The sequence below is a fragment of the Saimiri boliviensis genome, chromosome X (assembly GCF_048565385.1).
Source record: "Saimiri boliviensis isolate mSaiBol1 chromosome X, mSaiBol1.pri, whole genome shotgun sequence".
Lineage (NCBI taxonomy): Eukaryota > Metazoa > Chordata > Mammalia > Primates > Cebidae > Saimiri > Saimiri boliviensis.
Window position 1 is genome coordinate 62,062,535 of NC_133470.1, and position 14,017 is coordinate 62,076,551.

Here is a 14,017-nt window from a genome sequence, read left to right on the forward strand (position 1 = left end):
ATGGACTCCTGAAAGGTCTGCCACTTTTGAAGTCTTTTTTTTTTTTTTTTAAGTTTATTCATTAAGTATTTTTCAATTTTTTTTTTTTTTGGTGGTACATAGCAAGTGTATACATTTATGGGGTACATGAGATGTTTTGATAAAGGCATGCAATGTGAGACAAGCACATCATGGAGAATGCAGTATCCATCCCCTCCAGTATTTATCCTTTGTGATACAAGCCATCTTTTAGTCATTTTAATATGTACCATTAAGTTGTTACCATGTTCACCCTGTTGTGCTGTCAATAGTATGCCTCATCCACTCTTTCTATTTTTGTTATGTACTCATTAACCACCCTACCTCCTTGCCCCCACATCCCACTATTTTTCCAGCCTCTGGTAACCATCTTTCTACTCTCTATGCCATGAGTTCAACTGCTTTCATTTTTAGATCCCACAAATAAGTGAAAACACACAATGTTTGCCTTTCTGTGCCTGGCTTATTTCACATAACATAATGATCTCCAGTTCCACCCATGTTGCTGCCAATTAGTGGATCTCATTCTTTTTTGTGGCTGGATATTACTCCATTGTGTATATGTACTATGTTTTCTTTATCCCTTCGTCTGTTGATGGACACTTAGGTTGCTTCCAAATCTTAGCTATTGTAAACAGTGCTGCAATAAACATATAATGCAGATATCTCTTTTCTTTACTGATTTTCTTTCTTTTTGGTATATACCCAACAGTGGGGTTGCTGGATCGTATGCTGTCTCAAATTTTTGTTTTCTGTGGAACCTGCAAACTCCTCTCCATAGTGATTGTACTAATTTTTATTCTCACCAACAGTATACAAGGGTTCCCTTTTCTCCACAGCCTCACTAGTGTTTGTCACTGCCTGTCTTTTGGATGTAAGCCATTTTACTTGAGGTGAGATGATATTTCACTGTAGTTTTGATTTACATTTCTCTAGTGGTCAGTGATGTTGAGCACATTTTCATGTGCCTCTTTGCCATTTGTATGTCTCCTTTTGAGAAATGTCTATTCAGATCTTTTGCCCATTTTAATCTGATTATTAGATATTTTTCCTAAACAGTTGCTTGGGTTCATTACATCTTCTGGTTATTAATCTCTTCTCAGATGGATAGTTGGGAAATCCATTCTGCATGTTGTCTCTTCACTGTGTTGATCGTTTTCTTTGCTGTGCACCCAAAGCTTTCTTGTAGCAGTTGCATAGTTTGAGGTCTTAGATTTAAGTATTTAATCCATTTTGATTTGTTTTTTGTATATGATGAGACATAGGGTATGGTTTCATTCTTCTGCCTATAGATAATCCAGTTTTCATAGCACCACTTATTGAAGGTGCTATCTATTCCCCAGTGTATGCTCTTACCACCTTGGTCAAAAATGGGTTCACTGTAAGTGTGTTGATTTATTTCTGGGTTCTCTATTCTGTTCAATTGGTGTATGTATCTGTTTATTTGCCAGCACCGTGTTGTTTTGATTACTCTAGCTCTGTAGTATATAATTTGGAGTCAGTTAATGTGATTGCTCCAGGTTTGTCCTTTTCCTTAGGATAGCGTCAGCTATTCTGGGTCCTTTGTGGTTCCATAAACCTTTTAGGATTGTTTTCTCCATTTCTGAGAAGAATGTTCTTGGTCTCTTGATAGGGATTGCATTGAATCTGTAGCTTACTTTGGGTAGTATGGACATTTGAACAATACTGATTATTTCAATCCATGAGCATGAAATGGGTTTTTTTCTTCTTATCTTTTCTTATTTTTTGGTGTCCTCTTCAACTTCCTTCATCAGTGTTTTACAGTTTTCATTACAGAGATCTTTCAATTATTTGGTTAATTCCTCAGTAGTAATTTTTTGCGTGGCTCTTGTAAATGGAGTAACTTTTAAAATTTCTTTTTCACATTGTTCACTGGTGGCATATAGAAATGCTACTGATTTTTTGCATGATGATTTTGTATTCTGCAAGGTTACTGAATGTATCAGCTCTAATGGTTTTCTGGTGGAGTCTTTGGGTTTTTGCAAATGTAAAATAATGTCATCAGCAAACAAGAATACATTGATTTTTTTACTTTTCTGTTTGGGTGCCCTTCATATCCTTCTCTTGTTTGATTGCTCTAGCTAGAACGTCCAGTACTATGTTGAATAACAGTGTTAAGAGTGGACATCCTTGTCACATTCCAGGTCCCAGAGTAAAGTCTTTCTGTTTTTCTCCATTCAGTGTGATACTAGCTGTGGGTCTCTCATACATGGCTATCATTTTGTTGAGGTATGTTTCTTTTGTCCCCAGTTTTGTGAGGGTTTTTTATCATGAAGGGATGTTGAATTTCAGCACCAATTCAAATGATCATATGGTTTTTAACCTATATTCTGTTGAGATGATGTCTCAAGGTCATTGATTTTCATATGTTGAATCATCCTTGCATCCCAGAGATAAATCTGACTTGGTCATGATTAATTACCTTTCTAATGTATTGTTGAATTCGACTTGCTAGTATTTTGTTGGGGATTTTTCATCAGTATTCATCAGAGATATTAGCCTATGTTTTTTGTTTTTTGTTTTTTTTTTCCCCGGATGTGTCTTTTTCTAGTTTGGGTATCAGGGTAATACTGGCCTTGTAGAATTAGTTTAAAAGTATCCCCTTCTCCTCTGTTTTTTGAGATAGCTTCCGTAGGATTGGCATTAGTTATGGTGTAAGGAATGGGTCCAGTTTTAACCTTCTGTATAGGGCTAGTCAGTTATCCCAGCACCATTTATTGCATAAGCAATCCTTTCCTCATTGCTTGTTTCTGTCTGCTTTGTTGATGATTAGATGGTTTTAGGTGTGTGGCCTTATTTCTGGGCCTCTATTCTATTCCATTGGTCTATGTGTCTGTTTTTGTACCAGTACCAATCTCTTACTGTAGCCCTGTAGTATAGTTAGAGGTTGGGTACCATGATGCCTCCAGCTTTGTCCTTTGTTGTTGTTGTTGTTGTTGTTGTTGTTGTTGTTGTTGTTTTTATCATTGACTTGTCTATTCAGGCTCTTTTTGGGTTCCATATGAATTTTAAAACAATGTTCTCTAGTTCTGTGAAGAATATCAGTGGTAGCTTAATACAAATAGTATTGAATACATAAATTACTTTGGGCAGTAGGGCCATTTTAATGATATTGATTCTTCTTATCCACGACCATGGAATGTTTCTTCATTTGTTTATGTCATCTGTAATTTGTTTGAGCAGTGGTCTGTAGTTCTTTTTGTAAAGCTCTTCACTTTTCTGATTACCTGTATTCCTAGGTATTTTATTCTTTCTGTGGCAATTATGAATGGGAGTTTGTTCCTGATTTGGCTCTCGTCTTGACTGTTGTTGGTGTATAGGAATGCTAGTGACTTTTGTACATTGATTTTATATCCTGAGACTTTGCTGAAGTTGTTTGTTAGCTTAAGAAGCTTTTGGGCTGAGACTACAGGGTTTCCTAGATAGAGGATCATGTCATCTGCACACAGGGATTATTTGACTTCCTCCCTTCCTATTTGGATGCTCTTTGTTTCTCTTGCCTCTTTGCTCTGGCCAGGACTTCCAATAACACGTTGAATCGGAGTGATGAGAGAGGGCATTCTTGTCCTGTGCCAGTTTTCAGGGGGATGTTTCCAGCTTTTGTACATTCAGTATGATGTTCCCTGTTAGTTTTTCACAGATGTCTCTTAATATTTTGAAGTATGTTCCTTCATTACCTAATGTATCGAGGGACTTTAACATCAAGCGTTGTTGGATTTTATCAAAAGCCTTTCCCACATCTGTCGAGGTGATCATGTTGGTTACATCTTTAGTTCTGTTTATATGACGAATTGCATTTATGGATTTGCACATGTTGAAACAACTTTGCATCCAAGACATAATGCCTAACTGATTGTGTTAAGTTAGCTTCTCGATGTGTTGCTGTCACATCAATACTGATGTCAGTATTCTGTTAAAGATTTTTGCATCTACGTTCATCAAGGATATTGGCCTGAAGTTTCCTTTTTTGTATGTGTCCCTGCCACCTTTTGATATCAGGATAATGCCGGCCTCACAGAATGAGTTAGGGAGGAGTCCTTTCTTTCAAATTATTTGGAATAGTTTCTGCAGGAATGGTACCAGCTTTTTGTACATCTAGTAGAATTCAGCCATGAATCTGTCTTGTCCTGAACTTTCTTCTTCTTCTTTTTTTTTTTTTTTTTTTTTTTTTGGTGGGTGGGGGTGGTAGGCTATATGATGTATATGATACAGACTCAATTTCCAGCTCATTGTTGGTCTGTTCAGGGATCCAGTTTTTTTTTCTAGTTCAGTCTTGAGAGGGTGTACATGTCCAGGAATCTATCTATCTCCTCTAGATTTTCTAGTCTGTGTGCATAGAGGTGTTCATAGTATGCTCTGATGGTTACTTTTATTTCCATGGGGTCAGTGTTAATATTCCCCTTGCCATTTTTGATTGTGTATATTTGAATCTTTGCTCCTTTCTTCTTTATTAGTCTTTATTAGTCTATTGGCCTATTTTATTAATTTAACAAAAAACAGCTCCTGGATTCGTTAATCTTTTGAATGGCATTTTGTGTCTCAGTCTCCTTTTGTTCAGTTCTGATTTTGATTACTTGTTGTCTTCTACTACCTTTAGGATTGGTTTGCTTTTAGTTCTCTAATCCTTTTAGTAGTGATGTTAGGTTGTTAAATTGAGATCTTTCTAACTTTTCAATGTGGGCATTTAGTGCTATAAATTTCCCTTTTAACACTTCCATAGCTGTGTCCCAAAGATTCTGATATGTTGCATCTTTTTTTTTTCTCATTAGTTTCAAAACCCTTTTTGATGTTTGCCTTTATTTTATTACTTACTCCAATGCCATTCAGGAGCAAATTATTCAACCTCCATGTAATCATACAATTTAGAGTGAATTTCTTTGTCTTGATTTCTAATTTGAATCTGCTCTGGTAGAAGAGATTGTTTTGATTTCAGTTCTTTTGCATTTGCTGAGGAGTGTTTTACTTCTGATTATGTGATCAATTTTAGAATATGTGCCATGTGGCAATGAGAAGAATGTGCATTCTGTTGTTTTGGCATGGAGAGTTCTGTAGATGTCTATCAGGTTCATTTTATCCAGCACTGAGTTCAGGTCCTGAATATCTTTGTTAATTCTCTGTCTCTGTGATGTTTTTAATATTGTCAGTGGGGTGGATAAATCTCCCACTATTATTGTGTGGGAGTCTAAGTCTCATTGAAGGTCTCTAAGAACTTGCTGTATTAATCTGGGTACTCCTGTGCTGGGTTCATATATGTTTAGCACAGTTAGATCCTCTTGTTGCATTGAACTCTTAATCATTACATCATGCCTTTCTTTGCCTTTTTTGATCTCTGTCGCTTTTAAGACTTTTTTCTCAAACTAGGATTGTAACCTCTGCTTTTTCCTGTTTTCCATTAGCTTGGTAGATCTTTCTCTGTCCCTTTGTTTTGAAACTATGTGTGTCATTGCATTTGAGATGGGTCTCTTAATGACAATGGGTCTTGGTTCTCTAACAGACTTGCCACTCTGTGCCTGTTAATTGGAGTGGTAAGCTCATTTACCTTCAAGGTTATTACTGATATGTGTGGATTTGATCCTGTCTTCGTGATGTTAGCTAGTTATTCTGCAGAATTGTTAATGTGGCTGTTTTATAGTGTCACTGGTCTTTGTACTTCAGTATGTTTTTGTAGTGTTTGGTAACGGTCCTTCCTTTCCATATATGGTGCTTCCTTCATGAGCTCTTGTCAGGCATGTCTGGTGGTAACAAATACCCTCAGCATTTACTCATTTGAAAAGGATCCTGTTTTCACACTCATCAAAATGGATATTCTCTAAAAATTTTTAAAAAGTGGATGCTGTTGAAGTGCAGAGAGTAAGAAACCCTTATAAACTGTTGGTGGGAATGTACATTAGTTCAACCATTGTGGAAGAGAGTGTGCTAATTCCTGGAAGACCGCAAAACAGAAATGCTATTCAATCCATCAATCACATTACTGGGTATATACCTGAAGGAATATAGATTATTCTATCACAAAGACAGACACATGCATATGTTCATTGCAGCACCTTTCACAATAACAAAGACATGAAATCAACCTAAATCTTCATCCATGGTATGCTGGATAAAGAAAATATGGTACATATGCATCATGGAATATTATGCAGCCTTAAAAAAGAATGAGATTATCTCCTTGAGCTGGAGGCCATTATCCTTAGCAAAGGGATGCTGGAACAGAAAACCAAATATGACATGTTGTTACTTATTAGTGGGAGCTAAATTATGATACCACAAGGACACATTGAGGGAAACAACACATGCTGGGGTCTATCAGAGGGTAGTGTTTGGGAGGAGTGAGAGGATCAAGACAAAATAACTAATGAGTATTTGTCTTAATACATGGTTGATAAAATAATTAGTAGAAGAAACCCCCATGTCACAAGTTCACTGATCTTACAATCTAAAACAAACTGCATATGTAACCCTGAACATAACATGAAAATAAAATTTTTTTTAAAAAATCAAAATTTTTTTTTTCTCTTTTTTTTTTATTGCATTTTAGGTTTTGGGGTACATGTGATGAACATGCAAGATTGTTGCATAGGTACACACATGGCAGTGTGCTTTGCTGCCTTCCGTCTCCTCACCTGTATCTGTCATTTCTCCCCATGCTATCTCTTCCCACCTCCCTACCCCCCCGCCCCTCCCCCATTCCCCCCCAACGGATCCCAGTGTGTAGTGCTCCCCTCCCTGTGTCCATGTGTTCTCATTATTCAACACCCGCCTATGAGCGAGAATATACGGTGTTTGATTTTCTGCTCTTGTGTCAGTTTGCTGAGAATAATGGTTTCCAGGTTCATCCATGTCCCTACAAAGGACGTGTACTCATCGTTTTTGATGGCTGCATAATATTCCATGGTGTATATGTGCCACATTTTCCCCATCCAGTCGATCATCGTTGGGCATTTGGGTTGGTTCCAGGTCTTTGCTATTGTAAACAGTGCTGCAATGAACATTCGTGTGCACGTGTCCTTGTAGTAGAATGATTTATAATCCTTTGGATATATACCCAGTAATGGGATTGCTGGGTCAAATGGGATTTCTATTTTTAGGTCCTTGAGGAATCGCCACACTGTCTTCCACAATGGTTGAATTAATTTACATTCCCACCAACAGTGTAAAAGTGTTCCTATTTCTCCACATCCTCTCCAGCATCTGTTGTTTCCCGATTTTTTAATGATCGCCATTCTAACTGGTGTGAGATGGTATCTCAATGTGGTTTTGATTTGCATTTCTCTGATGACCAGTGATGATGAGCATTTTTTCATATGTTTGTTGGCCTCCTGTATGTCTTCTTTTGTAAAGTATCTGTTCATATCCTTTGCCCATTTTTGAATGGGCTTGTTTGTTTTTTTCTTGTAGATCTGCTTTAGTTCTTTGTAAATTCTGGGTATCAGCCCCTTGTCAGATGGGTAGACTGCAAAAACTTTTTCCCATTCTGTTGGTTGCCGATTCACTCTACTGACTGTTTCTTTTGCCGTGCAGAAGCTGTGGAGTTTGATTAGGTCCCATTTGTCTATTTTGGCTTTTGTTGCCATTGCTTTTGGCGTTTTGGTCATGAAGTCCTTGCCTACACCTATGTCCTGAATGGTTTTGCCTAGATTTTCTTCTAAGGTTTTTATGGTATTAGGTCTGATGTTTAAGTCTTTAATCCATCTGGAGTTAATTTTGGTGTAAGGTGTCAGGAAGGGGTCCTGTTTCTGCTTTCTGCACATGGCTAGCCAGTTTTCCCAACACCATTTATTAAACAGGGAATCCTTTCCCCATTGCTTGTTTTTGTCAGGTTTGTCAAAGATCAGATGGTTGTGGGTATGTTGTATTTCCTCTGAGGCCTCTGTTCTGTTCAATTGGTCTATATCTCTGTTTTGGTACCAGTACCATGCTGTTTTGATTACTGTAGCCTTGTAGTATAGTTTGAAGTCCGGTAGTGTGATGCCTCCTGCTTTGTTCTTTTTGCTTAGAATTGACTTGGCTATGCGGGCTCTCTTTTGGTTCCATATGAAGTTTAAGGTGTTTTTTTCCAGTTCTGTGAAGAAGGTCATTGGTAGCTTGATGGGAATAGCATTGAATCTGTAAATTACTTTGGGCAGTATGGCCATTTTCACGATGCTGATTCTTCCTAACCATGAACATGGAATGTTTCTCCATCTGTTTGTATCCTCTCTTATTCCGTTGAGCAATGGCTTGTAGTTCTCCTTGAAGAGGTCCTTTACGTTCCTTGTTAGTTGTATTCCTAGGTACTTTATTCTCTTTGTAGCAATTGTGAATGGCAGCTCGTTCTTGATTTGGCTCTCTTGAAGTCTATTACTGGTGTATAGGAATGCTTGTGATTTTTGCACGTTGATTTTGTATCCTGAGACTTTGCTGAAGTTGTTTATCAGTTTCAGGAGATTTGGGGCTGAGATGATGGGGTCTTCCAGATATACAATCATGTCATCTGCAAATAGAGACAATTTGATTTCCTCCTTTCCAATTTGGATACCCTTTATTTCTTTTTCTTGCCTGATTGCTCTGGCTAGAACTTCCAGTACTATATTGAATAGGAGTGGTGAGAGAGGGCATCCTTGTCTAGTGCCAGATTTCAAAGGGAATGCTTCCAGTTTTTGCCCATTCAGTATGATATTGGCTGTTGGTTTGTCGTAAATAGCTTTCATTGTTTTGAGATACGTTCCGTCAATACCTAGTTTATTGAGGGTTTTTAGCATAAAGGGTTGTTGAATTTTGTCAAAAGCCTTCTCTGAATCAATCGAGATAATCATGTGGTTTTTGTCTTTGGTTCTGTTTATGTGGTGGATTACGTTTATGGATTTGCGTATGTTGAACCAGCCTTGCATCCCCGGGATGAATCCTACTTGATCATGGTGGATGAGCTTTTTGATATGCTGTTGCAATCGGTTTGCCAGTATTTTATTGAAGATTTTTGCATCTATGTTCATCATGGATATTGGCCTGAAATTTTCTTTTCTTGTTGAGTCTCTGCCGGGTTTTGGTATCAGTATGATGTTTGTCTCGTAAAATGATTTGGGAAGGATTCCCTCTTTTTGGATTGTCTGGAATAGTTTCAGAAGGAATGGTATCAGCTCCTCCTTGTATGTCTGGCAGAATTCAGCTGTGAACCCATCTGGACCTGGGCTTTTTTTGGGTGGTAGGCTCTTTATTGCTGCGTCGACTTCAGACCATGTTATTGGTCTATTCAGCGTTTTGGCTTCTTCCAGGTTTAGGCTTGGGAGGTTGCAGGTGTCCAGGAATTTATCCATTTCTTCCAGGTTTACTAGTTTATGTGCATAGAGTTGTTTGTAATAATCTCTGATGATGGTTTGGATTTCTGTGGAATCTGTGGTGATATCACCTTTATCGTTTTTTATTGCATCAATTTGGTTATTCTCTCTTTTCTTTTTTATTAATCTGGCTAGTGGTCTGTCTATTTTGTTGCTCTTTTCAAAAAACCAGCTCCTGGATTTATTGATTTTTTGAAGAGTTTTTTGTGTCTCTATTTCCTTCAGTTCTGCTCTGATCTTAGTTATTTCCTGTCTTCTGCTAGGTTTTGAGTTTTTTTGATCTTGCTCCTCTAGCTCTTTCAATTTTGATGATAGGGTGTCAATTTTAGATCTCTCCTTTCTTCTCATGTGGGCACTCATTGCTATATATTTTCCTCTAGCGACTGCTTTAAATGTGTCCCAGAGATTCTGGTATGTTGTGCCTTCGTTCTCATTGGTTTCGAAGAACATCTTTATTTCTGCCTTCATTTCATTGTTTATCCAGTCAACATTCAAGAGCAAGTTATTCAGTTTCCATGAAGCTGTGTGGTTCTGAGTTAGTTTCTGCATTCTGAGTTCTAACTCGATTGCACTGTGGTCTGAGAGACTGTTTGTTATGATTTCTGTTCTTTTGCATTTGCTGAGGAGTGATTTATTGCCAATTATGTGGTCAATTTTAAAGTAGGTGTGATGTGGTGCTGAGAAGAATGTATATTCTGTGGATTTGGGGTGGAGAGTTCTGTAAATGTCTATTAGGTTTGCTTGTTCCAGGTCTGTATTCAGGTCCTGGATATCCTTGTTGATTTTCTGTCTGGTTGATCTGTCTAATATTGACAATGGGGTGTTAAAGTCTTGTTGCAGTGATCCTTTTACCATTATGTAATGTCCTTCTTTGTCTCTTTTGATCTTTGTTGCTTTAAAGTCTATTTTATCAGAGATGAGAATTGCTACTCCTGCCTTTTTTTGCTCTCCATTTGCTTGGTAGATCTTCCTCCATCCCTTTATTTTGAGCCTTTGTGTATCCTTGCATGTAAGATGGGTTTCCTGGACACAGCACACTGATGGGTTTTGGCTTTTTATCCAATTTGCCAGTCTGTGTCTTTTGATTGGGGCATTTAGTCCATTTACATTTAGGGATAGTATTGTTATGTGTGAATTTGATACTGTCATTTTGATGCTACCTGACTGTTTTGTTGGTTAATTGATGCAGATTCTTGATTGTGTTGATGCTTTTTTGCCATTTGGTGTGTTTTTGGAGTGGCTGGTACTGGTTGTTCCTTTACATGTGTAGAGCCTCTTTCAGGTGTTCGTGTAGAGCAGGTTTGGTGTTGATGAAATCTCTGAGTGCTTGCTTGTTCACAAAGGATTTTATTTTTCCTTCACTTATGAAGCTTAGTTTGGCTGGATAGGAGATTCTGGGTTGAAAGTTCTTTTCTTTTAGGATGTTGAATATTGGCCCCCAATCTCTTCTGGCTTGTAGGGTTTCTGCTGAGAGATCTGCTGTGAGTCTAATGGGCTTCCCTTTGTGGGTAACCCGACCTTTCTCTCTGGCTGCCCTTAGCATTTTCTCTTTCATTTCAACCCTGGTGAATCTGACGATTATGTGCCTTGGGGTTGCTCTTCTTGAGGAATATCTTTGTGGTGTTCTCTGTATTTCCTGGATTTGAATATTGGTCTGCCTTGCTAGGTTAGGGAAGTTTTCCTGGATAATATCCTGAAGAGTATTTTCCAGCTTGGATTCATTCTCTTCATCACATTCAGGTACACCTATCAGACGTAGATTAGGTCTTTTCACATAGTCCCACATTTCTTGACGATTTTGTTCAATCCTTTTTGCGCTTTTTTTCTCTGTTCTTGTCTATTCTTTTTATTTCATTGAGTTGATCTTCGACCTCTGATATCCTTTCTTCTGCTTGGTCAATTCGGCTGTTGAAGCTTGTGCATGCTTCACGAAGTTCTCGTGTTGCGTTTTTCAGCTCCATCTATTCATTTATACTCCTCTCTATGCTGTCCATTCTCGTCAGCAGTTCGTCCAATCTTTTTTCAAGGTTCCTATTTTCTTTGCGATGGGTTAGAACATGTTCTTTTAGCTCACTGTAGTTTCTTACTACCCACCTTCTGAAGTCTGATTCTGTCATTTCATCACCCTCCTTCTCCATCCGGTCTGGTTCCCTTGCTGGTGAGGAGTTGTGATCCCTTTTAGGAGGAGAGGTGTTCTGGTTTTGGGAGTTTTCATCCTTTTTGCGCTGGGTTCTTCCCATTTTTGTGGGTTTATCCACCTGTTGTCTGTCTTTGTCCCAGGGAGTTGGAGCTTTATCAAAAAATCAAAAATTAATTAATGTAGACAGGACGACTAAGTGCAGGAGATCTTTGTATGACACAGTAACTATAGTTATAACAATGTATTGTTTACTTAAAAATTGATGAAAGTAGATTTTAAATATTCTCATCACAAAATATATGTGAGGTAATGAATATTTGAATTCATTTGATTTGTATTTCACAATGTATACGTATATCAAAATATCATATTGTGTATCGCATATATGTATAATCAATTGTAAAATCGGTTACTTAAAAATTTTTAAATTAAAGTCAATTACCGTAATCCATCACTTCAACAGTTTAAAGAGGAAAAATCAGGATTATATCAATACATGAAGAAAAAATGTTTGAAAAAATTCAACTCTCATTCATGAGCAAAATCCCAAGTAATCAAGATGTAGAGGGTAACATCCCCATCTTGGTAAATAATGTCTTCAAAAAAATACCACTAACGTTATAGTCATTGGTGGGAAATTTGAAGCTTTCCAATAGTAGAAACATCGTAAGAATATCTCCTCTCACCATTACTTTCTACATTTTACTGGGTGTCTTAGATAATTCAATAAGACAATGAAAATATAAGTACACAAATTGAGAAGAAATAAATACGATTGTGTTTTTTCACAGATGACAAGATATATGTTAAGAAAAATTAGAAGAGTCAACAAAAAATACCCCTTGGAACTAGTAAATGATTATAATGACGTTTAAGAGTACAAGGTTAACAGCCAAGTGTGTTGGCCCACGCCTATAATCCTAGCACTTTGGGAGGGAGAGGCGGGCAGATTACCAGAGGTCAGAAGTTCAAGACCAGTCTGGCCAACATGGTGAAAACCTGTCTCTACTAAAAATGCAAAAATTCGTTGGGTGCAGTGGCGTGCGCCTGTTATCCCAGCTACTCGGGAAGCTGAGGCAAGAGAATTGCTTGAACCAGGGAGGCAAAGGTTTCAGTGAGCAGATGTTTCAGTGAGCCAATATCACACCACTGCCCTCCAGCCTGGGTGACAGAGCGAGACCTCGTCTCAAAAAAAAAAAAAAAAAAAAAAAAAGCAAGGTTAATAGAAAAATATCAATTGTTTTCTTATATACAAGAAATGAAGTGAAGTGAAAGGATAATCTGCAGATGAATTTGGAGAGTAGTGGCATCTTAATATTATTAGTCTTCCCATCTAATAACATGTAATGCTTTTCCATTTATCTTTTTTAGTATCTTTCAGCAATGTTTTGTAGTTACCAGGGTATAGGTTGGGCATTTCTTTCGTTAATTATATCAGTAAGTATTTTTTTCCCTCTGTGATGCTATTATAAATAGAATTGTTTTAATTTCCTTTTTGGATTGCTAATTGCCATTAGAGGAAAATAAAATTGATGTTTGTGTATTAAAAAAGACAAAATACCATTTACAATAGTATCCTCAAAATGAAATACCTAGGTAAAAATATTACAAAATATACAAGACCTGTATTAGGAAAACTACAAAACTATGATGAAAGAAAGCAATGAACAACTAAATAAATGAATATGCCATATCTGTTATTTTATATGTGTTGCTGTGTTGCTTCCCCTGTCTTACCTGACGAAGACACCTAAACCTACCTTCTTTCTGGGTCAGGGCTCTACTAGAGAGTATCCTATCTTTATAGGAATAAACTGGACACAGGTCAGACAAGAGCCTCATGATGTCTACCAGCAAAAACAAGTTTTCTGTGAGAGGGACATCTCGTCACTGCTTAGACACTTAGGAATTAGGCTATCCACAGTATGAATAATTATCCTGTAAAAGATATAGTGTAAACATTCATGACCAAATGCTTTGAAGCCCTGACTGGCAGGGCTAGAATTTTTAGCCATCTTCCTGAGAAAGATCACAAGATCAAATTTAAAAAAGGAAAATACAATGTCAAAGCTAGTTAAAGAACTCCACCAGAGAAAAATGTAGACAACTCTACTTTATTACAATTTATTTAAAAATTCTCAACAAAATTCTAGCAACCCAAATGAAACAATATATCAAAATAATTATACACTGTGAAAAAGTGTGATTTATCTAAGGAATGCCAGGATTGTTCAACATATGAAAATCGATCAATGTAATACACTTTATTAATAGAATGAAGAAAAATGTCACAACCTCATTTAAATACATGCAGAAAAGCATTGACTTGACAAAAGTTAAACCTCTTCCACAATTGAGGATATTAACCCTCTTTCACAATTAAAACACACACACACACACACGCACACACACACGCACACACACACACACACACTCAGCTAACTAGGAATAGAAGAAAAATTTCTCATCAGGGTAAAGAACATTTATGAAAAACCCTCAGCTAATATCCTACTAAATAGTAAAA